The following is a 21,506-nucleotide window of genomic DNA, read 5'->3' as shown; positions in this document are numbered from 1 at the left end:
AAACTACTTTGAGTTGAGAGTTGAAGAACTATAGATATTTTTCCTATTGCTGCTATGTTCCCAAAGTATGAAAATCCAGTTTTTCCAGTTTTATATGCTAAATTATTTTTGCCTGTCAACTTATAGTTGCCCTCTCATTTCTATGTAATCTTAAAATGGCATGTATACTTTTTAAACTTTTTAAAAAAGTTTTAGCCCCCCTCCCCCATACAACTGCTTGAGGCTCTCTGTTAACAAATACATATAACAGGGATGAATAATCACCATATATTTTGGGAGCATCCCTAATAATGTGGAAAGAAATGGCACCTGCTGAAAGGGTTTTTGTTTGTTTTTAATGTTGAAAATACCAGAGAAATTGTTTGTTTGAAAAACAAAGTCTTTTTTACATTTTCTTTGATATTCTTGGAGTAGGTATTTGGAATATTCAACAGCATTTTGTGATGCACTTCATGCATTTCCGGTGATGTGAAACTCCATTTTTTTACCTTAAGGTATTGACAGGTTTGTAAAGGTATTGAGTCATAATGATCATTTCATCTAACCTTCTACTTAATGGAAGAATACCCTCCTTCAACACTGCCATTAGATGGTTTTCTAACAATATATGCTTAGTTACATCAAAGAGAATTTCTTAATTTGGAATGAGCGCATCAGAGCTTTGGTCCTGTACCACTGGGAAGTCTCTGAACTTTGAGATTAAGGATGCTTCCATTTCAAAAGTTCACCTCTTGGCCAGGCACAGTAGCTCATGCCTCTAATCCCAGCATGGTAGGAGGCTGAGGTGGGAGGATTGCTTGAGCCTAGGAGTTCGAGACCAGCCTGGGCGACATAGTGATACCCCCTGTATTCGGCCATCCTTACATTACTATAAAGACGTACCTGAGACTGGGTAATATATAAAGAAAGAGGTTCAATTGGCTCATAGTTCTGCAGGCTGTACAAGAAGCATAAAACCAGCATCTGCTTCTGGGGAGGCCTCAGGGAGCTTTTACTCATGGCAAAAGGCAAAGTGGGAGCTTGCACGTCACATGGTGAAAGCAGGAGCTAGAAAGAGTTGCGGGCAGGGGCGGGTGCCACTTTCAAACACCAGATCTCATAAGAACTCACTGTCATGAGGACAGCACCAAGAGGATGGTATTAAACCATTCATGAGAAATCTGCTCCCGTGATCCAGTCACCTCCCACCAGGCCCCACCCCCAACATTGGGGATTACAGTTCAACATGAGATTTGGCAAGGACATGTATTCAAACTACGTCACTCTGTCTCTACAAAGATAAAAAATTATCGGGGCATGGTGGCGCACGCCTGTAGTTCCAGCTACAGGGGGAGGCTGAGGTGGGAACATCACTTGAGTCCAGGAGGTTGAGGTTGAGGCTGCAGTGAGTCCCTCCTGTGTGCACCACTGTACTCAAGTCTGGGTGACAGAGCAAGACCCTGTCTCAAAAAACAAAACAAAACAAAACAAAAAAAACAACTCACCTCTTCGTTGTGCTGTTCCAGAATAGCTTCAAAAATGCAAAATGGTCAGTCCAAGATAACTTGATTAATTAGGAATTGATCATCTAGACCTGAAGTAAAAGTTTAAGGCTTACTAGTTTTGAAATAAGTTCTCCGTTGACTTCATCTTCTCGCCAGCAAAGGCTTAAAGGAGAAAATTTAGCTTTGGCCTGATCTGGGGGAACTCCGTTTTATCAATAGGGATTGGAGGTTTTAAGTTGTATTGTGTGGCTCAGTTGACCTGTGCTTAAACTTCCTATACACATGTCCTTCCCTGACTTCTTGTTTAGTAACCATGTATAAGAGCCAAGCCAGCTTGCACTCCTGGCATGCAGTGATCCTCCTCTTAATTCTTCTCATAATGTGTTGGTTATCCAAGAAGAGTAAACTTGGACATTTTCAGTGATTTGTCTTTAGAAAAGCCAGATATACTATTTGATGGACTTTTTTTTTCATTTATTTTAATTGCTTAAATGAGATATAATTCACATACCATAAATCTGATGGACTTTTGTAATTGAACTTTTGTTTTTCAATCAATGCATTTTTTTTTGAGGTGAGAATGCACCCTAATTCCATGTGCTATCAGTCAGAGGGAAATTATTATGTCAATTTATAAGCCACTTAAAGTACTGTTCATAAAAAGGAAATGCTGATGCATTCTTTGACAAATACTGTCCAGGACTTTGTACTATCCATGGTTAGCATTACTTATAAGCCTAAGGGCATTTTGCCATGTATGCATTGTCCTTTTCTATTTGGTAAACATTGATTATATTTCCTTCTGCTTCTAATGGAGCTTGAAATTAATACCGGTTTTTGTTGTTACCATTTCGTTGTTTGTCATAATCAATAATGTTTGTGTGCATTGTGAATGCATTTTAAAAAAATTGCTGTGACCAGCAAAGGTAGTATATTAAAGAAACGCCACTTAAATATATGTAGGGATGATACTAGTAGAATTTTTTGAATGTTTATTGATTTTATTTTTTGGAAATGGTCATAAAGAAGGCCTACATTTGTATAATAGAGGTGAAGAGTGATAACAGGACATGCTACTAAAACAGCTCTACTGGATCTGTTCTAAATGACTTTGTGGTGCTTGGGAGTATGCGTCCTTTCACAGAGATCCACTTGCTCACTTCTGTCTTTGGAGAAAAAAATATTGAGGGCATATTGCACATCTTTACTGTGATCTGAACAGACCTAATGTATCATGGATACATGTATTATAAAATAATAAAGTGCAAATTTACATAGTTCAGTTATATTCTGGGTTTTTTCACTAGATTGCATGTATATTTCAAGAAGTCTGTGCAGAAATAGCCTGAGTTGGCCATGAAAATGGGAGCTGCAGTTTCCCAGCATTAGTCTATAATATTTTTAAATGGCATTAGACTTTCAAAATAACTAAGAGTAGAATTGGAATGTTTCTAACACAAAGAAATGATAAACACTTGAGGCAAAGGGTATCCTGATTGCCGATTTGATCATTACACATTGTATGCTTGTATCAAAGTATCACATGTACAACTTGAATAAATATGATGTATCCCTAATAATTAAAAATATTTTTAATGGCATTAGACCGTTGCAGAGCAATAATAAATAATTGCCGAACTTACTATATTGAATTCCTTAGGGATGCTGTAACAAAGTACTGCAAATTTGGTAGCCTAAAACAACAGAAGTTTATTCTGTCACAGTTCTGGAATCCTGAACTTTGAAATCAAGGTATTGGCAGCACCACGCTCTCTCCATAGGCTCTAGGGGAGACTCCTTCCTCTTCTGGCTTCTGATTGGCTCCTGACATTCCTTGGCTTATGGCAGCATAACTTCATCTCTTCCTCCATCTTCACAGGTTCTTCCTTGTATGTGTCAGGTCTATCTTTCATGTCATATAAGGACACCAGTCATTGGATTTAGGACCCACCCTAAATCCAGGATAATCTCTTCTTGAGATCCTTAATTACATTTGCAAAGGCCCTATTTCCAAGTAAGGTCACATTTACAAGGACCAGAGGTTGGGACTTGGACATATGTTTTTGTGGGACACACACTTCAACCCACTGTACTTATAGTGCCAGAAATTTTAAAACTGTTACTGTAAAGAATGAAACATCTTCAAATCTAACTCCATTTCATATCCATGGGCAGTATTGGGATAAGATATCCATTGCTAGTCGTTCAGTACTGCAGGTCCCAACTAAGTTTCTCATGTCATCCTCCTCATTCTCCTTTGAGCCTTTGGGAAATGAGGGTGACTACTTTTATCTGATTTCAGAATTTAATAGTAGTTACTCTTTCTAAACATGTTAACAGTCTGTAATGTGTTTGAGAGATTTATCTAGAGACATTTTTCAACTAGAAACTCTCTGCTTCTTAAAGTATTAAATAATGTAGTTTTTAAGGTAAGTATAGATAGCATTAAATTTTGGCATTTTTCGAAGGTAGAAGGAACTGCTTATGTGTGTGTGTGTGTGTGTATATATATATATATATATATATATATATAAATGCCCAACCCATTCTTTTTTCTTTTATAACTTATATCTTTGCTCACTGCCTTCACTTGTCCTGGAACATCCAAGCCCTAATTTCAGTCTAAGACCCTAAGGCTTTCCTTAGATGTCACCTCTTCCGTAGTCTTAATAGACCTGTCTTCCCCACAGCCTCCAAATATAGTATATTGACTTCCCTGCTTAGGAAAAGACAAAACTTTCTGAATGTTCCCTTACAAAGTAAATAGAAATCTAGATTATGTTGTTGGAATTGACTTAGCCGCCAATTCTAATCATAGTTAAGTGAAAATTCAGCCCCTTCTACCCAAAAGAAAAAAAAAAGACTCTGTTCTGAAGGTCTTCATAATCTGTCTAAATCTCCCGGTGGAAATCTGTCCTATATGAGTAAAGAGGAAAAGAAGTGGTAAACAGGATAAAATAACCATAAAAAAATTAGAGTTAGGGAAGCTGAACTATCATATGTAAGACTAAAGGTGTGATAATAATTGACTGTTAAAAACTTGTTTTGCTTGCCACACTGTGTCTATAACGTATTCATTATTTTCTTCCTTTTCCTGTACTTGGAAATGTAGAATATGCTCAAACCACTTTTAGTTTGTCTTTTAAATAGTAAGAAGAAACTAAATGGTTTTGGTAAGTATAAAAATGAATCAATGGCCGGATGCGGTGGCCCACACCTGTAATCCCAGCACTTTGGGAGGCCGAGGCAGGCAGATCACTTGAGGTTAGAAGTTCAAGATCAGCCTGGTCAACATGGTGAAACCCATCTCTACTAAAAATACAAAAATTATCCGGACATGTTGGTGCACGCCTGTAATTCCAGCTACTCAGGAGGTTAAGACAGGAGAATCACTTGAACCCGAGAGGTGGAGGTTGTAGTGAGCTGAGATGGCACCACAGCACTCCAGCCTGGCGGACAGAGAGAGACTCTGTCTCAAAAAATAAATAAAATTAAAAAATGAATCAATAGTGTTGTAACCCCTTATCACCTGAATTATTTTTATAGTCTGTCTTTTAGTTTTCTATCTTCTGCTCCTTAAATGCAGCTATATATAACAGCAAAGAGGAAAAGTAGTTGCTCACTAATTGGGTGTTTGTAGTACTGGCAAGTTGTTGGTTGGGAACAGGTTGCAGAAATCCTGTAGCAGTTTGTTGGAAAGAGGGTCAGATTTGCCTAGAATGATTAGTATGTGAATAGCTCTTCAAGAATCACTGGCAAAATATTAATATTGAAGAAAAAGTGCAGTAAAATTTCCTTAGCTTGAATCAGTTAAGGGAAAGTACAGTCTGAATGGGTAAACAGTATCTTAATTCTAAGACTGAAAGAAATACAGTTGTCATTTTTTTTTTTTTTTTTTGAGACAGAGTCTTGCTGTGTCGCCCAGGCTGGAGTGCGGTGGCGCAATCTCGGCTCACTGCAAGCTCTGCCTCCCGGGTTCACGCCATTCTTCTGCCTCAGCCTCTCCAAGTAGCTGGGACTACAGGCGCCTGCCGCCACGCCCGGCTAATTTTTTTTTTTGTATTTTTAGTAGAGACGGGGTTTCACCGTGGTCTCGATCTCCTGACCTCGTGATCCGCCCGCCTCAGCCTCCCAAAGTGCTGGGATTACAAGCGTGAGCCACCGCGCCCGGCCCAGTTGTCATTTTCATCTGTTTCTGAAACTGAAACTGCTAAGCATGTTTACCAAGGAAAAGTATTATTACCAGACCTGCTTTAGCAAATCTAAGGAAGAGATGAAGTTCTTAAGAGTTGCATCTGTTTGCCTACTGATAATTTGTGTAACGATTCTGGGAAATGGTTTAAGTAGGCAGAACATCCCTATCTTCCATCTTGTTTCTGTTCTTAATATGCCTGAGTGGGCTCTTCTGCACAAAATGGTGATCTAGCCCAAATTGGATGATTTTGAACTGATGGACTGTGGACCCTGAAGGAATAAGACTTTGCTGTCTAAATATTTTCACATAATATAAAAATATAAGAGACTATTCCGTGGAATCTAATGGTGTGAAGGCTTTTAGTTAAGCATTTGCATTTATTGATCTCCTTTGTTATATTCCTCTTGTCCCTAAGAGAACAAACAGGATGTTCATGATACCCTTTGAGTTTTTAGAGGGATATAATGGATATTTGAATCTTGCTCTTTCTCAGCTTATGACAGCTGCCCATCGTGGACTTAAAACAACCTATAGTTAATGCTCCTGGGCTCAGTAGGAGTGATGAATCTGATTATCACCAGATCCAAAGTCTGTTAGTTGAAGAGAAATCCTTTCCTGGAACACTGGGTACATTTTAGGCCAAGATTTGGGTGTAGTGACTGAATTGCATGTAGAAAAGACATTACATCTTACTGTGCCCTGTTCTGGTTGAGGGACAATAAGTGGTGCCAAGCTTTGTCCCCTATGTGAACACGGTGATGTCTACATCACACCTACTTAATAAACATATTTGCTGTTCCTTATCATTAAACCTTGACCCAGTATAAATCTTAGAGCTGGTAAAAACCAGTAAACCTGTAAAAAAAAAAAAAAATAGTGTCTTCACAGAGGCAGGCTAATGTGCCATCCTGTTTTGTGTTTATAATTAAGTAGCCTAATGCTGATCACAGTGGTAAGAAATTGAAATGATTTAATTTTTCTGCCTGTCCGTGATAAGGGAAAAGGTAGGCATTGTGGTCTGGTGGCAAAGTATGCAATTACATTAAAGTATTCTGTGAATGGAGCTAAAAATGGTAACTTTGGAATAAAAATGGGTCTGGGGAAAATGTGAAAAACTGCTTTTATGTGAGCCAGGGATATAAGATTTCAGCCTTTTTATTTATCCATTCACACTTACTCCTCAATGCAAGTCTTTCAGAACAAGCAAGTAAATGGATGCTGAATGCATTCTGAACGAGCAGGAAATGACAGGCCTTTTTGTCTTCTAGGAGGTTTCTTATATCCTGTAGTGAGCAAGAGAATATCAATTACCAACTTAAAGAAGAAAGAAGTTGGAATGGTTCTCTAAGAATATTTTGGAACAAGCCCTGTGGCTAAAATATTTAACATTTTAATAGAAGACTTCAGATATTGGCCAGGCTCTGGTGCCTTTGAGCTGGAGTTGAGTCGTCCCCTCCCTCCTTCACCAGCTGTCTCTTAACCTACCGATACCACTGATGCCCCAGCACTTTGGAGATGAGAAACATAGATTGACATCTTCAGTCTGGCATCTATAAATTGCTCGGTTGCAGGAACCAGAAATGGGCGTGTCTTTTTATCTGCTGAACTATTTGATACTGGAGTAGTTATGATTTAAATTGTGGTTAAAGCCTTGTCAGATATTGAATGTTTTACTGTAGACCAGTCTGTTGTTCTCAGATGGCAGCCCTTTACCCAGTGTGCCACTTTGATCTGCTTGCCACAGCACCTTGTGATCTCTTATTTCTGTTTTTGGAATGTTCGATCCAAAGCTGTGCAGGCCTGCAGCCTGATGTGGCAGTTGGCAAACTGAGGCTTCTCGGTTACAAAACTTTGGGGCCCAGGTTCGTAGTGTCTCACTAAAAATCCATGATCTGCGATGGAACCAAGAGAGGGGATTACATAGAGGCGAGACCATTGGCTTTACTTCTTTTCATTTGCTTGTTTGGTAGGGACCAGGGAAAGAAGCTGGGAGGTAAGATGGGCAACATCCCCTACTGACAAGACCTAGACTTAGAATTTTCTTGTGCTGCAGTGCTCTAAGAACCAGTGTGTATCGCTTCCTTTTAAAGCATCTTTCCATTTCACAGATACTCAGCTTCCATCTTGCACTTCAGATATGGAGAGGCTGAATGTGTTCCCCAAGCCCAGGTTGCTGACGGCCATGCTGGGGCTAAGGCCCTTGATTCTGACAGCTGCTGGTCTGCAGCGATCACAAGATCAGCAGTGGTGCACGCACCACTTTAATTATCCTGGAGGACAGAAGGGCCAGTCCTTGCCTCTCACTGTGGAGTGGCTGTGAGGCTGAGATGCCATCAGCAAAATACTGCCTGTGCTTTCCAGAAAGCTGCAGCACTTGAAGCACTGCAGCAGAATCTGCTGAGCAGGGCTGGGCGTGACACAGCTGCTAAGAGATTATTCAGAAAGAACCCTTGTCTTATAAGACATATTTGCAATGAAGACTAGACTATTTGTTTAATTTATAAAACAAAAGGGAGGGAGGGTTAGGTCAGCAGAATGTAAGTGGGAGTGTGGATTTACTTGCTGATTTTTAAAAATTACTGACTAATTTGGTTTATTTCTTTGAATGGGATGAACAAAAGGATATGGGGGAGAGTTTCCTCCACTCCTCCCTTTTCTGTTAAAAAAATAGTCTATTTTAAAATGCTATTGCCATCTTAGGGACAGGTAGAAACAGCCATGGAAGGTTATATGATATGCTTGATTTGCTCAAGGTACCAAAATAAACTAATGTGATATTCCCTGGGAGTTTTCTCTCTTCTTCTTGTAGATTCTCTCACTTTCACAGTGCACATCAACCTTTCTCAACAGGAGGACTGGTCTCTAAATGAGCAGGGCCTGGCGGACCCTTGAAAGTTTGTGGGCATTTACAGGATCATTTAATTCTGTAATGAGGTCCTAAACTGCCCCAGATGTCTTAGCATTGAATGAATATAGTGGTGGATGTTGTTCATTCAAAAGGTGCTTTTACTGAATCAGTGCTTCTCAAACCAGTTTTTTTCTTCATTTTGTCTCAGACTGAGAGATGCTTTTATAAAATATAACAAAAATGAATTACTAGGAAAAAAAGACATGCAAAATACAAGCCCTTTTTAAAATTGGATTTGATAGCTATAAAATTACTCAGTTTGCTGTAAAAATCTCTAAATCCTTATTGTCAGTTTTTGCACTTATCTGCTGCAGACTGGGAGCAAACCGTTTGCGGACCGGTGCTCCTTTAACCATATTTTGAGTACCACAAGTTTAAATAGTTGTGTTTTTCTCTCCTTCCTTCTTCCTTCCCTGTTTCTCACCATTGCAGTGAAACGTAGTACCAGAGACACATTAAATTCTTGTCTTTTGGCTGGGTGCAGTGGCTCATGCCTATAATCCCAGCACTTTGGGAGGCTGAGGTGGGTGGATCACCTGAGGTTGGGAGTTTGAGACCGGCATGACCAACATGGAGAAACCCCATCTCTACTAAAAATACAAAATTAGCTGGGCGTGGTGGTGTATGCCTGTAATCCTAGCTACTCAGGAGGCTGAGGCAGGAGAATTGCTTGAATCCGGGAGGCGGAGGTTGTGGTGAGCCAAGATTGCGCCATTGCACTCCAGCCTGGGTGACAAAAGCAAAACTCTGTCTCAAAAAAAAAATTTTTTTTTTTGACCAGGTGTGATTGCTCACGCCTGTAATCCCAGCACTTTGGAGGCCAAGGCGGGTGGATCACGAGTTCAGGATATTGAGACCATCCTGGCTAACATGGTGAAACCCTGTCTCTACTAAAAAATACAAAAAATTAGCCTGGCGTGGTGGCAGGCGCCTGTAGTCCCAGCTACTTGGGAGGCTGAGGCAGGAGAATGGTGTGAACCCAGGAGGTAGAGCTTGCGGTGAGCCGAGATCGCCCCACTGCACTCCAGTCTGGGGGACAGAGCAATACTCTGTCTCAAAAAAAAAAAAAAAAAAAAAAAAAAAAGTGACTTTTGTCTTACCCCAGCTAACATCAGGGAGGCAAAGCCAAGGTTTATTGAGCATTTATTATGTTCAGACGTGTGCTAAGCACTTCCTAGGCTTGCTCATTTAATCTTACCAGCAACCCTCTGAGGTGGATACTTATTGTTAACCCCACGTCACAGATGAGGAAGCTAAGGCTTACAGAGGCTAGATATGCCAGACCAGAGCTCCAGCCTGTTGATTTGAGTCTGATACTGTGCTCTTAGCTGCCTAGGATTTAAGTTGCATTTGCAGACTAAGACTGTTTTAGTGAAGGAGGGAAGTTTTTCAGGATGTATTAGAAGGAGGAAAGTTAGTGAAAGTATAAAATAGAAGTATAATTGATCATTCATTTAGAGCAAAATAAAGAGTAGAAAGCCCACAGTGCCGGAGAAAAGTGTACCATCTTTTGAATGGATGTGGTAGGCATAGCTCTTATTTACACAAGCTTAGTAGTAAAATAACGTTGATTAAGGGAGAAGCTGGAGCATACTTTCTCAACCCTGATGTGAACTCTTGCGGAGTGTTGGGAGATGGTGGTTGAGGGGCATTTAGTTTTGCAGAAAGACCAAACCTGCTTCATCCGTTTATCTTCAGGTGCTTGCTTTTTTTGCCATAGTTTTCTGCTTGCTGAGCTGTCAGTTTAATTTACTGTCTAAAGCTCAGCCTATTATTTTTCAGATTTGCTGCCCTACAGGTACACTGTAAAGGATTTCCGTGAAATCCTGGAGCACCTTTTAGTTTCAAAATGCCAAAGCTTTGTGCTTGTGAAAATAGGTTGTGTTCAGCTTCTTGCTTGATCATCTTTGTTTTGTTTTGCTTCTGAAGCTGAACTTGAGTTAGAAGCATGATGCTAGAAGCAATTTAAGGGGCACATCAAATTTTTACTGTAATACTGAACTATTGATTGTTGACTTATTTGTAGGTTTAATGTAAACCCATTTCCTTACTTAGCGTCTGACTGGCCATTAAGCCCTGGCAGTGTGCCAGAATGTTGAAATCTTGTATTGCATAATATGATTTGTCTGTCTAAGGGTACTATGTGTATTTGGTTTTAAAGACACAAAGCCCTCAACTTTGTGTGTATATTCCAGAATACAAGACAGATTTCTCTACAGCAAAATTATTCACGTTTAAGAGTCTAAAAGTGAGGAATTGACATTCAGCTGAACATTAACACCTCATGTCTTGCCAACTGGTACTCTTTGAGCTATCTGGCTTTTATAAACAAACAAAAACTAATGTAACAGAATCAGGAAGAGAAGACTAAGCAGGGAAGGGAGAAGGGGTGTCAGTGAGTATGCAAGAGTAGGTGACAATTAGGTTTGCCTGGTTCCACTCTGCTGGCATGGAGTTGAAATTAGAATCTAGCTGAAGGGCTGGTACAGTATCCTGTTTATGGAGAGAGCTGGCCAGGGGCTCAGGAGTGGTTGGAGAAGTCATCATTGGTCACAAAAAACTTTCACCATCTTCTTTCACAGCCTGGGCATCTTTTGACTGGAATAAAGGGTGTGTTTTCACCCCTTGAGTTAAGGCTGAGGGTGATGACAAAAACATTCAATCTGTGACTTTGAGAGTAAATGAGAACCGAATGGCTTTAAGGGGGGAAAATTGACTTCCCCCACCCCCACCAATCATAAAAATAAGATGGGCTTACTTCAGAAAATTTGGAAAATGGCTCCATAGTCACTTTCTTGACTGTTGTACTCCCCCTTGAAGTTGTTAGGACAGGTACCATTTAGGGAGTGTTGAACTTTTTAAACCAGGTACTTGAAACGGTAGAACATCTTCTGTTTGAAATGACAAGGAAAATTGATAATAGAGAAGTGAGGGACTGGTACATGAAGTGTGTGTTAGAAATAGACTGTAAAAGTGGCCCTCATAGGCCGGGCGTGGTAGCTCACACCTGTAATCCCAGCACTTTGGGAGGCCGAGGCGGGCGGATCACAAGATGAGGAGATCGAGACCATCCTAGCTAACACGGTGAAACCCCGTCTCTACTGAAAAATTAAAAAAAAAATAAACAAAAAAACACATGAACCTCATAGCTCAAAATTGGTCAATTCCTATAAATTGACACACAGTCTTTTCCTTTATTCTGTAATGGAAAAGCTTCTTTATGTGCAAAAAGGGATCAGAGATGTGCTGATTTCATGAACAACCCTTAAATCATTTCATTATCCCCTCAAACTATTTGGAAGGCTGGTTATTGAGAAGTTCTGTGACTTTGTCCTAATTTGGAAGATTTAGGGGGAAGTAATAGGCCTGGAACTTTGTATGAAGTTTGAGGGACACATCATAATAATCTTTTCATTTGTATAATACTTTTCAGTGGGCTTTGTCATTCTCTTGTTCCACACTGCAGTGTATGAGATGGATTGACTGAGTGTTGGCATCATCTTTATTTAAAAGGGGAAGAAATTGAGACTAAGATAGATTAGTTACTGTAAAAGGTGGAACTTGAACCCAAATAATTTTTTATACCTTGTCCTGTAGTCTTACTTCTCTTATGCCTTGCCGAGGAAGGCATCAAGTGATAGATTGGTTGGGTAAATGCCATATTATTCTTTTCAGCAAAGACACTAAGCCAGTTCTTTCACCACTGGTCAAATTTCTTAATGTTTTGTCCCTGCCTTTCCTCTGACCATTTCTTACCTGTTTTCTATGGAATGACGTTTCCATTTATTCCCTCCAGCACGAAAGACTTGCTGATTAAATTAGGGATGGAAATGCTACTTAGAAGAGTAATTTGGCATGATTGGCTTCTGTGGACTATACACTGTGTGGTGATAAACCTAATTTTTTCCATCTGAGATATACTTTGGAACAAAAAGTGATACTGATGTTTGTTGATACTGCTGACATAGTTTACTGCTGTTTTCCTTTATGTGAAGTGGTGCTGGGTTTATGCTGTCTGAGTAGATCATTGCTGCCAAGCAAATGAAAAGTAGCAAACTGAAACAAATGCCATATTTGGAACTTTAGGTGGACTGGAAGGAATGTCAGGGGTTTTAGATCAGATTGAAGGAAAGATTTCTTTGTTTTGTTTCTGTTTTTGCCATTATTTTGCTTTCTGTTTTATGCTGGATACCACCTTCTCTGTTCCCTTCCTTTTCATTTTCTTTTTATTTTTTGGTCTTTTCTCCTTTCTTCCTTTCACTTTTGCTTTCCTTCTGTCCTTTGCATCCCTCTCTCTGCCACCTGTCCCCTTGCCTCAGCCTTTTTAGACTGGCTGTCAGCAGGAGCTGCCATTGCTAATGGGAGTGTACCAGATGCCTCAGCGGTATTGAGGGCAGAAAAAGGGTAGAGAACATGATTGGGTAGAATTTTTTCTCATTTTTCTGATCAAGTGTTAGCTGTGAAAATATGGCTGTTAGAATGGCTCCCACAGCTTGGCAGTATGCACCCACCAAAGCTATCTTCCTGTGGAATGAACACAGTTGGAGAGTGAGATTGGACTCCGGATTCTTTATACCTTGTCCTGTAGTCTTACTTTTCTTATGCCTTGCTGAGGAAGGCATCAAGTGATGGATTCATTGGGTAAATGCCGTATTATTCTTTTCTGCAAAGACACTAAGCTAGTTCTTTCACCACTGGCCGAATTTCCTAATGTTTTATCCCTGTCTTTCCTCTGACCATTTCTTAACCTGTTTTCTATGGAATGACCTTTCCCCATCAGGGGCCCGGAAGCTCTGTAGGAGCCTAGCCTTGTTGCCCATCAGAGGTGGGCATCTTCCTTGTTTCTCCACTGCCCTACATACTCTCATTACTTGTGTTTTCTGCATTTGCAAACCCCAAATAAGTGGAATTTAGTTTTATTTGTCTAGCCAGTTTGCTCATGTTCTGCTCTTGTAATATGTACCTGAAGTGCATTTCCTTACTTTGGCCGTTGCCTGAAGCCTCTGCTAATTTTCTACCTTTGTTTTTTAGTGTCTGACTCAACTTGGTATTGAGGGCCTGTAAGAGTTTTCTGTTATAGTACTGTGATAGTGCGAAATATGTATTTGGTCTTGGACCCTGTTTCCTCCAGCCTGCTAGGAAGAGAGAGGATCTGAAGGTTAAGTTGATCACCAGTGGCCAGTGGTTTTATCAGGCATGCCTACATAAGGAAGCCTCCATAAAAACCCAAAAGGAAGTCTTCTGTGTTGATTGTCATTGTGTTGTGAGAGCAGAGTAGACACAGTTTGAATTGGTTTTTCCTCACAAGTACTTAGTAAGCCAAGGTTTGAGGTGAGAGTTGCAACTTATTGATTATTAGGTGATTGATTATACATTAAAGCCAAATCTAAGTAGGGGGAGAATGGGGAAGAAACTGACCAAGGAAAAGAAGACGTTTGGTTGCGTTTCGTGTTTCGGGAATGAAGTTGTAAATTAATCTACCTCCCAACCTCATATATGCTTTTCACTATTTGTTAACTATTCATTCTACTTTCTTTTTTGAGGATGGGGCAGTGTTATGGGATGGGGTTTATTTTGGAGCAACAAACACATTGCAGAGCCTTTCAGGCATCTAGGCTTTTCCTTGGGGGTTAGGAAGGGGAAGGAGCCACTGATCTCATCTCTGTCTTTGTGTTAACTTTCTAGCTCAGGTTGGGTTTAATTTCCTCCTCCATTCCTCTCCTGCCCTGAACACCTTTGGCAACCAGAAAAAAGCCTTTTGGTCAGTGATTCTAGAGTGTGGCGCTCAGACCAGCAGCATCAGCATCACCTGGGAACTTTTAAGAAATGTGATTCTCAAGCTCCCCGCAGACCTATTGAATCCAAATCTCTGAGGGTGCAACCCAGAGTCTGTGTTTTAACAAGTACTCCAGCTTGAGATCTACTGAATTAAGTGATAACAAAAGTCTACTGTAGGTAAACCTACTTTTCTAGGTGTCTGCCAACTTTTAAACTCAGTCCACCTGTGGACTCATACTGAATTTTCACTAAACAAACTGTAAACAAAGCAGCCTGCAAAGCAGTGTATTTATCTTTTAAGTTGAGTCCATAAAGAATTTATAACCACCTTTGTTTTTATCTTTGCTTCATCAAGGACATAGTGTTCAATATAATATATGTTTAAAACATATATATTTCAAAACTTATGACTTATAACTTGTCAGTTATAATTGTTTTCATCACAGAGGTATTGAATCTGATATTAAGGCTGTAGCTCAAAATATACTACCTAAAAAGTAGTCAGAGCCCAGAGGAGAATAAAGAAGAGAGGGAGACATGGGAAAGGGAAGTGGGAGGATTAATAGTCCCATCTTAGTTAATCATCATTATCCTCTCTGATTGCTGTGAGCGGATGTGCTGTTGCTTCTGCAAATGTTAATAATTCATGGATGGACTATGCCAAAAGGAGGCCTTAAATCTGGTCTCTCAGCAGATTAAATACGCCGTCTGCCATCAGTAGGAGCCAGGAGAGATGAAAGATGGACTTGTTTTTATTCATTAACCTGATTTCTCTGCCTTTCTCCCAGCTCCTCTCATTCTCATTTTGTTCACTTTTCATTTGCTTCTCTCTGTATGCCCCCCACCCCTACCATTAAATGTGTGCTAGGGATCTTGGGTCTACTGTTAATGACATTAGATTTTACTTTTCCTTAGCTGCTAGTAACAACAGATGCCATGAGAGAAAGCAGAGAAGCAGAATAAGTATTTCTTTGGAAATGTCTAAATCAGTCTGCATATTTGAAAAATGTATTAAAATGTGCTGCCTGTGTTTTAGAAATCATTTGAAATGGCTTCTCTTGGCTTTGAAGAGAATCCTATTGTATAGATAGTTGAAAATACATGCAGTGCTCTTACTTTATCCTGGTGTGGTGGTATTTTCTCATTTCACAGATGAAGAAACTGAGGCATGAGGTGAATGATTTGGTTGCCTAGAACCCAGTTGTTCTGACTCTAGCTTCAGTATGCTTTCCACTGGACTTGATCACTGCTTGATTTTAGAAATCATATTTGGGTAGTCCTATCAGTCACCAGATTAGGGTTTTTTTTTTTTTTTTTTTTTTTTTTTGAGACAAGAGTCTCGCTCTGTTGCCCAGGCTGGAGTGCAGTGGTGCAATCTCTGCTCATTGCAACCTCCACCTCCCAGGGTCAAGTGATCCTCCCACCTCAGCCTCCCGAGTAGCTGGGACTACAGGCGCATGCCACCATGCCTGGCTAATTTTTTGTATTTTTGCTAGAGATGGGGTTTCACCATGTTGCCCAGGTTGGTCTCAAACTCCTGAGCTCAAGCGATCCACCTACCTTGGGTTCCTAAAGTGCAGAGATCGCAGATGTGAGCCACCGTGCCCAGCCCGAATTAAGTTCTAATAATGTGTAGGTAGCTTCATAGGAACACTTCACCAGATTAAATGCTAAATGATAGTTTGCCAAGAAACACTACAGTTGGAAAAGGCTGATGACCATCTGGATTTATGTAGACATTTCTAGAATTTCTGAATAATAATACTCAGCAATTTATAGGTTAATCAGTCATGTCAAGCACTTATTCTGCACATGATGCTGTGTTAAGCACTTTAAGTAGATATAATATAGTCCCCATTCTTACTACAGGTTCAGTGTTGTAGGTTTTCCTGAGGGAAACTGGCTACTTAAAATGCTCCAGTATCTTCTTCAGTCTTTTTTTTTTTTTTTTTGAGACGGAGTCTTGCTGTGTCGCCCAGGCTGGAGTGCAGTGGCGCAATCTCGGCTCACTGCAAGCTCCGCCTCCCGGGTTCACGCCATTCTCCTGCCTCAGCCTCCCGAGTAGCTGGGACTACAGGCGCCTGCCACCACGCCCGGCTAATTTTTTGTATTTTTAGTAGAGACGGGGTTTCACTGTGTTAGTCAGGATGGTCTCGATCTCCTGACCTCGTGATCCACCCGCCTCTGCCTCCCAAAGTGCTGGGATTACAGGCGTGAGCCACCACACCCGGCCTGCCAGTATCTTCTTAAAGGTGTGAGATGGCAAAGTAGTAGAACTGGAAACGTTTCGGTCTCCTCAGTAGTTTGCTGGAGGACTTAGTGTTAAGAAGCATGTTAATAAAACTGGACCATTGTTTTTAAAACCATTTGCGCATCCCTGCTGGAAGGCTGATGGAGGGAACAGTGTGGGGAAAGCGGATTTTAAAATCAGCCTGTTTTTCCAAAAAAAATTTTAGAATTGCAGATCCTTCTGCCCCTATTTTGAGATGAGGAGGGCACAGGTACAGCGATGAAAGCCCAACCCAGTATTTTTTAGGGCCCCATAGACAAGGCCACCCCTCCCTTGCCATGGTTGTCTATCCTGACCTGAAGTAGGGGTGAAGAAAGGCAGGGGCCCCCTCACCTCTCACACCCTTCATGTAGGACCAGTATCCCACAGGTCATCACCGTAGTTGCTGTTTCAAATTCATTTTACTGTCATTTCTCATCATTTTTAGTCTGGTTATTTTATAGTTTTTTTTTTTCTTAAAGTTTATATCCTTGAATATACTTTTATTTGTTGGTGCCAGATTTTTTTTTATTGCTTTGAGGAATGCTATTTTCAATTTTATAATAGGAATTGATGAAAAATAGAATTTTGCCTTTAAGTTTTCTTCATAGAAAACTTTGAGAAAGCTACATTTTATTTATGTCAGTGAGTAAAATTATAACCCGATAGTGAAAGAAATACAGTTCTTTTTCCCCTTGTTTAAATCGTTGAGGGCTGGATAATTTTAATAATCCTTTTCTTTCTGTTGAGGAGTCTTTTGTATTTTTCTTACCAGTATCTGGCCATATCACTGTTTTCCAGATAGTAGCACAAATAATAAATATGTGCATAAACTATATAAAAATTAAGGTTTTAGTGTCTTTAACATAATAGTAAAATTATGATGGACTCTGCTTTTAATAAGCAAATCCAAATCTGAATATCTAGATTTGTAAAAGAAACCTTGGGACAATGTTCAGCTTTAGTATTCCTTCAAATAACAGCTTCCCTGCTGAATTTAAAATAGAATTTGTTTAAAAGAATTCTATTTACAATCAACCTGGCAAGAAATACATCTGTTGTGAAAAGTACATTGGTAACAAGAATTAACAAGCTAGAAGCCGTTCTTGTGCAACCACCACCATCCCCCATGTAATGACTTAAAATTCCATAAAATCTGGGGCTCTAGCAGGCACTCATGCAGTTTTTCTCAGTACGTGTCCCATAGTGCTGTGCCAAGAGCTCTCTCTGTAAGGAAACAAGAAAGCCAGGTCTTAGGCCCAAAGCCAGGACCTGGGCCAGAACTTGAGTTTGAGTCTCTCTGTGCCTGAAATTTTGTGGCTGTGAATCCAATGAACATATATCTTATTATTTCATTTATTTTTTACTGTGGTTAGAACTTCTTCACATATTCTACAAGTTCTTGCTGAAAGTCTCATTTGTTCTCTCTCTCTAAATACCAAGGCTTAGTAGATGCTGAGAGAGAGAGTGAGCGTGTGTGTGTGTGTGTGTGTGTGTGTGTGTGTGTTTGTATGACAGAAACAGAGACAGACTGATAAGAAAAGAGCCTTTCCCATTTTGATTTTTAGAAATCTGGGAGGCTACTTAAAACTGTAATGAATTGCCCTGGAGAAATATTGAGGACTATACTTCCTCTTCCCATTAGTAATTGCTTTTATGGGGGAACTACTTCTTGAAAACACATTTAAAATGGAAATCTTCTGAAATTTCTTTCGCCGAGGTGCATTTCTTATCTGGCCCACTTATAAACCCTGCTCTCACCCTTTTGGTTTATAGTCATATCAAAGGCAGAACCACCACTCTGGGGCAGCAGGAACTTATTAGCTGGGAAAGCTTACTTTTCCCTGTTGTTTCTTGACCTCTGGGCAGTCTAGTTTGTGTATCAGCAAGAGAGAATGAACTGTAATTTGTTTTAGTACTAAATAAGGCTGTGCAGAAATCTTCTCTTTTTTTATTGACTGCCTAAATCTGGTGTTCCTCACCTAAAATAATATTCAGGATGAAATGTCTGCAATAAATTAGCAGATTGCTTTTTCATTCTCAGCTGATTAGTAAGGACAGATGAGCTGTGAATGCCATACCACTGACTTTGGGTCAGGCCATCTCATTTTCCCCGAACTTCCGTGGCTCTAGTTGCATATAATGAGGAAGCCAACTTTGGGAATTGAGTACTGTTGGTAATGATGCTTAGTCACAAAGAAGAGCTTAGTGCCTCGGCACAGTGGCCAAGAACTGCCTTAGTATCTTACCACCTAAGGCTGGAATTATCTCAGGGAGCTGAAAAGATTTGAAAGAACAAGCAAAAGTAATATTTAGCTCCCCTTTAAGTATAACTGCCTGCATCTACCTGGGCAGGGCCTAGTAGACACTAATAAAAATTAAGAAGAGGTTTTGTTCAGTGCCCATTAAGGACAGCACTATGGAGATAATTCGAATAAATACAAATTCTGGATGCTGCCCTCTGGAAGTTTGTCTTCTGCCTGGAGAGCCAACGCCGACATTCCTGCAAGATCAAACTGTCCAAGCTGTGAAAAGTGACAGACAGACTGAATGAGAGCAACACAGGATTCTAAATGCCATGGGAATTCAGAGGCGTGGAAGCAGTTAATAACAAGTGAATTCTGGGGTAGTTGGGAAAGACTCCCTGGAACAGATGGGCCTTGAAAAATGAAATGGGTTTAGCTTGCAGGAAGTGAAAGAAGAGTAATAACCTGACCAAAGTCAGGGAGGTAAGAAATGGAAGTTATGTGCTAAGAAGTAAAATCCGTCAGGGAAGGGCAGTCAAACATGGAAGGAGTGACTGCCAGGCAGTGGAGTGTAGGCGGTAGGTGTTGAAAGTTTCGGAGCAGGTAAATGTTGAGAAGAAAGGAGGGAGGGCATGGCAGTGCTTATGGAAGTTGGTTTGGCCAGCGGAAGGATAGCTGCTAGGTGACATTCAGAGGCAATTGTAGTAATACAGCTTTGAGGTGACAACAGCCAGGACCAATGTGGTAGCTGAAAAAACAGAGGAAAAAGATGTGTGAGGGACATTTGGGATAAAACATCTGCCACACATGGTGCCTGATGGGCTTAAGAAGGATGTTCAGAAATTACGTGACGTTTGGGCAAGGAGAAGGATGGGTGCTTTTTGTTGAGGCTAAGGAATTGGAAGATTAACTAGATTGAGAGTTGAGATTTCATTTCCGTTTCTGATGTTCTGGTAAGCTATCACTGTGGAAATGCTCCTGAAGCATTTGGAGATGGGGTAAGAAAATTGCTCAGAAAACAGCTCCATACAGAATTTTCGAGAGCCACAGGCCTACAGAGAAGAATTGTGGCAGTAGAAATGAATGTGTAATAGGAGAAATGTTTAGCAGGAGGCAAAGGGCCAAGGTCTCAGTGAGGAGAAGCCAGGAGGAGGTTGGTAGTGGTGGGGTGGAAAGGGAGCAGGGACCTAGCTATCCCAGCTATATCTCAGAAAGCTGGGAGTTTGCTCATAGAGGGAGTCATCACCCAGCTTCACCTGGCTTCCTTCTTTACTCTTAAAAGCACTTACCCACCAGTACTATTGATCTTCCCAGCAGCCTGAAGAACCTGGCAGAAGACAGAGCAGAGCCCACCAAGTATCTGTAAAAGTTTTTCTGGGTGAAGTCCTATATGTGGTCACTGTACTGTAGAGCTCTACAGTTGTTCACTTGAATATTATTTTACCTGGCAATTATTATAGTTCTACTTGAACCACAAAAGTTCAATAGCTCCCTTTTCTAGACTGTAATCTCTACATTTGTTTAAGTGAGCCCACTTTACTCCCTTATATTAATAAATGCTGGACCCGTTAGTTTTTAACCCTTTTCTTTTTTGCTTTAGTTTTTGGTGTCTAGGGTTATGTAAAGCCAAAATACAAAATTAAACAATGGACTACCAAATTTAGGAATAGATCACTTTATGTTCAGTTAGTGACAAATAAGTAGAGAAGCACCTCCTTTGTAAGGTAGCTTCTTGGTAGCATTTTTGTTGTGACCTCCTTACCTATTCAGCCATCTGGGGTCTGAAGGCAGGATAGTTAACACTTCTGCTCTGAGGTCCTTTCCAGCCAGCATATCTTGCAACTCCAAGTCAGCCACTCATCTAGTTTCCTTGGGATACTCGTAGTTGGAGGAAGAAGGGGCTGAGCTGATTGAGAATTTATTCTAGCATAAAGAAATACCCTCTTAATTTATTTGTTGGCAATACTAAAGAGGAAAAACGTCTTAACAGTGACTCGGTGAGGTTTTTTTCAGTAAATAAAGAGGGTTTTCTTACTCCCCTGTAGTGAACCTCAGATGTATCCCTTGGGAACAGGTTTTACGTCCGTGAAATAGTTTGACTTCAACCACACTTGGGTCTTTGGATTCTTTTCATCCCCAGGCAGAGACTCCTATTGCTGTATATCCACCATGCTCCAGTACAGTATTTATTTGATCAGAACCAAAAGAGTTTGCTTCTTGCACTGGTTCAGAGAGAGGTCCCCTAGGATTGTCTTTTGTTCAGTAATTGGAGCATAAGCTGAGCCTGGTTAATTTCAAAGCTACCCTCACACACGTTTCTCCCTCCCTCCTTGTGCAGTTTTCTCAGCCGTTAGTGGTACCTTGTATTGGGTCTGGAACAAAAAAAGCTTGATTGTTGAATGTTAGCTACAACTACTGTGACATCTGCTATGGCACCACATAGCACTGTTGGTGCAGTTAATTTTAAGTTAGGGTAAGAAAACTAGAAAGCTCTTCAGCTTTACAGTGCTTGTTAACACATGCACCTCCAAATTATGCATTTGGTGTTATCACAATGAATAAAACAAAGGAAATCATGAGTTGATTTTTATGCTAGTAACATAAGTTCTTTCATTGTTATTCGCTG

The 21,506-nt window shown here is 40.4% G+C and overlaps 1 protein-coding gene across 4 annotated transcripts in view; it reads left to right on the top strand.

Annotated features, from left to right (window-relative positions):
* The window catches only part of NUP93 (nucleoporin 93), a 113,930-nt gene that overhangs the window by 27,836 nt on the left and 64,588 nt on the right, over nucleotides 1–21,506 (top strand). The gene's annotated exons all lie outside the window — the stretch shown is intronic.

This window comes from Symphalangus syndactylus, chromosome 11, assembly GCF_028878055.3.
Source record: "Symphalangus syndactylus isolate Jambi chromosome 11, NHGRI_mSymSyn1-v2.1_pri, whole genome shotgun sequence".
Taxonomy (NCBI): Eukaryota; Metazoa; Chordata; class Mammalia; order Primates; family Hylobatidae; genus Symphalangus; species Symphalangus syndactylus.
The sequence above is the reverse complement of the archived record's forward strand: the minus strand, read 5'-3'. Positions and strand labels throughout refer to the sequence as shown.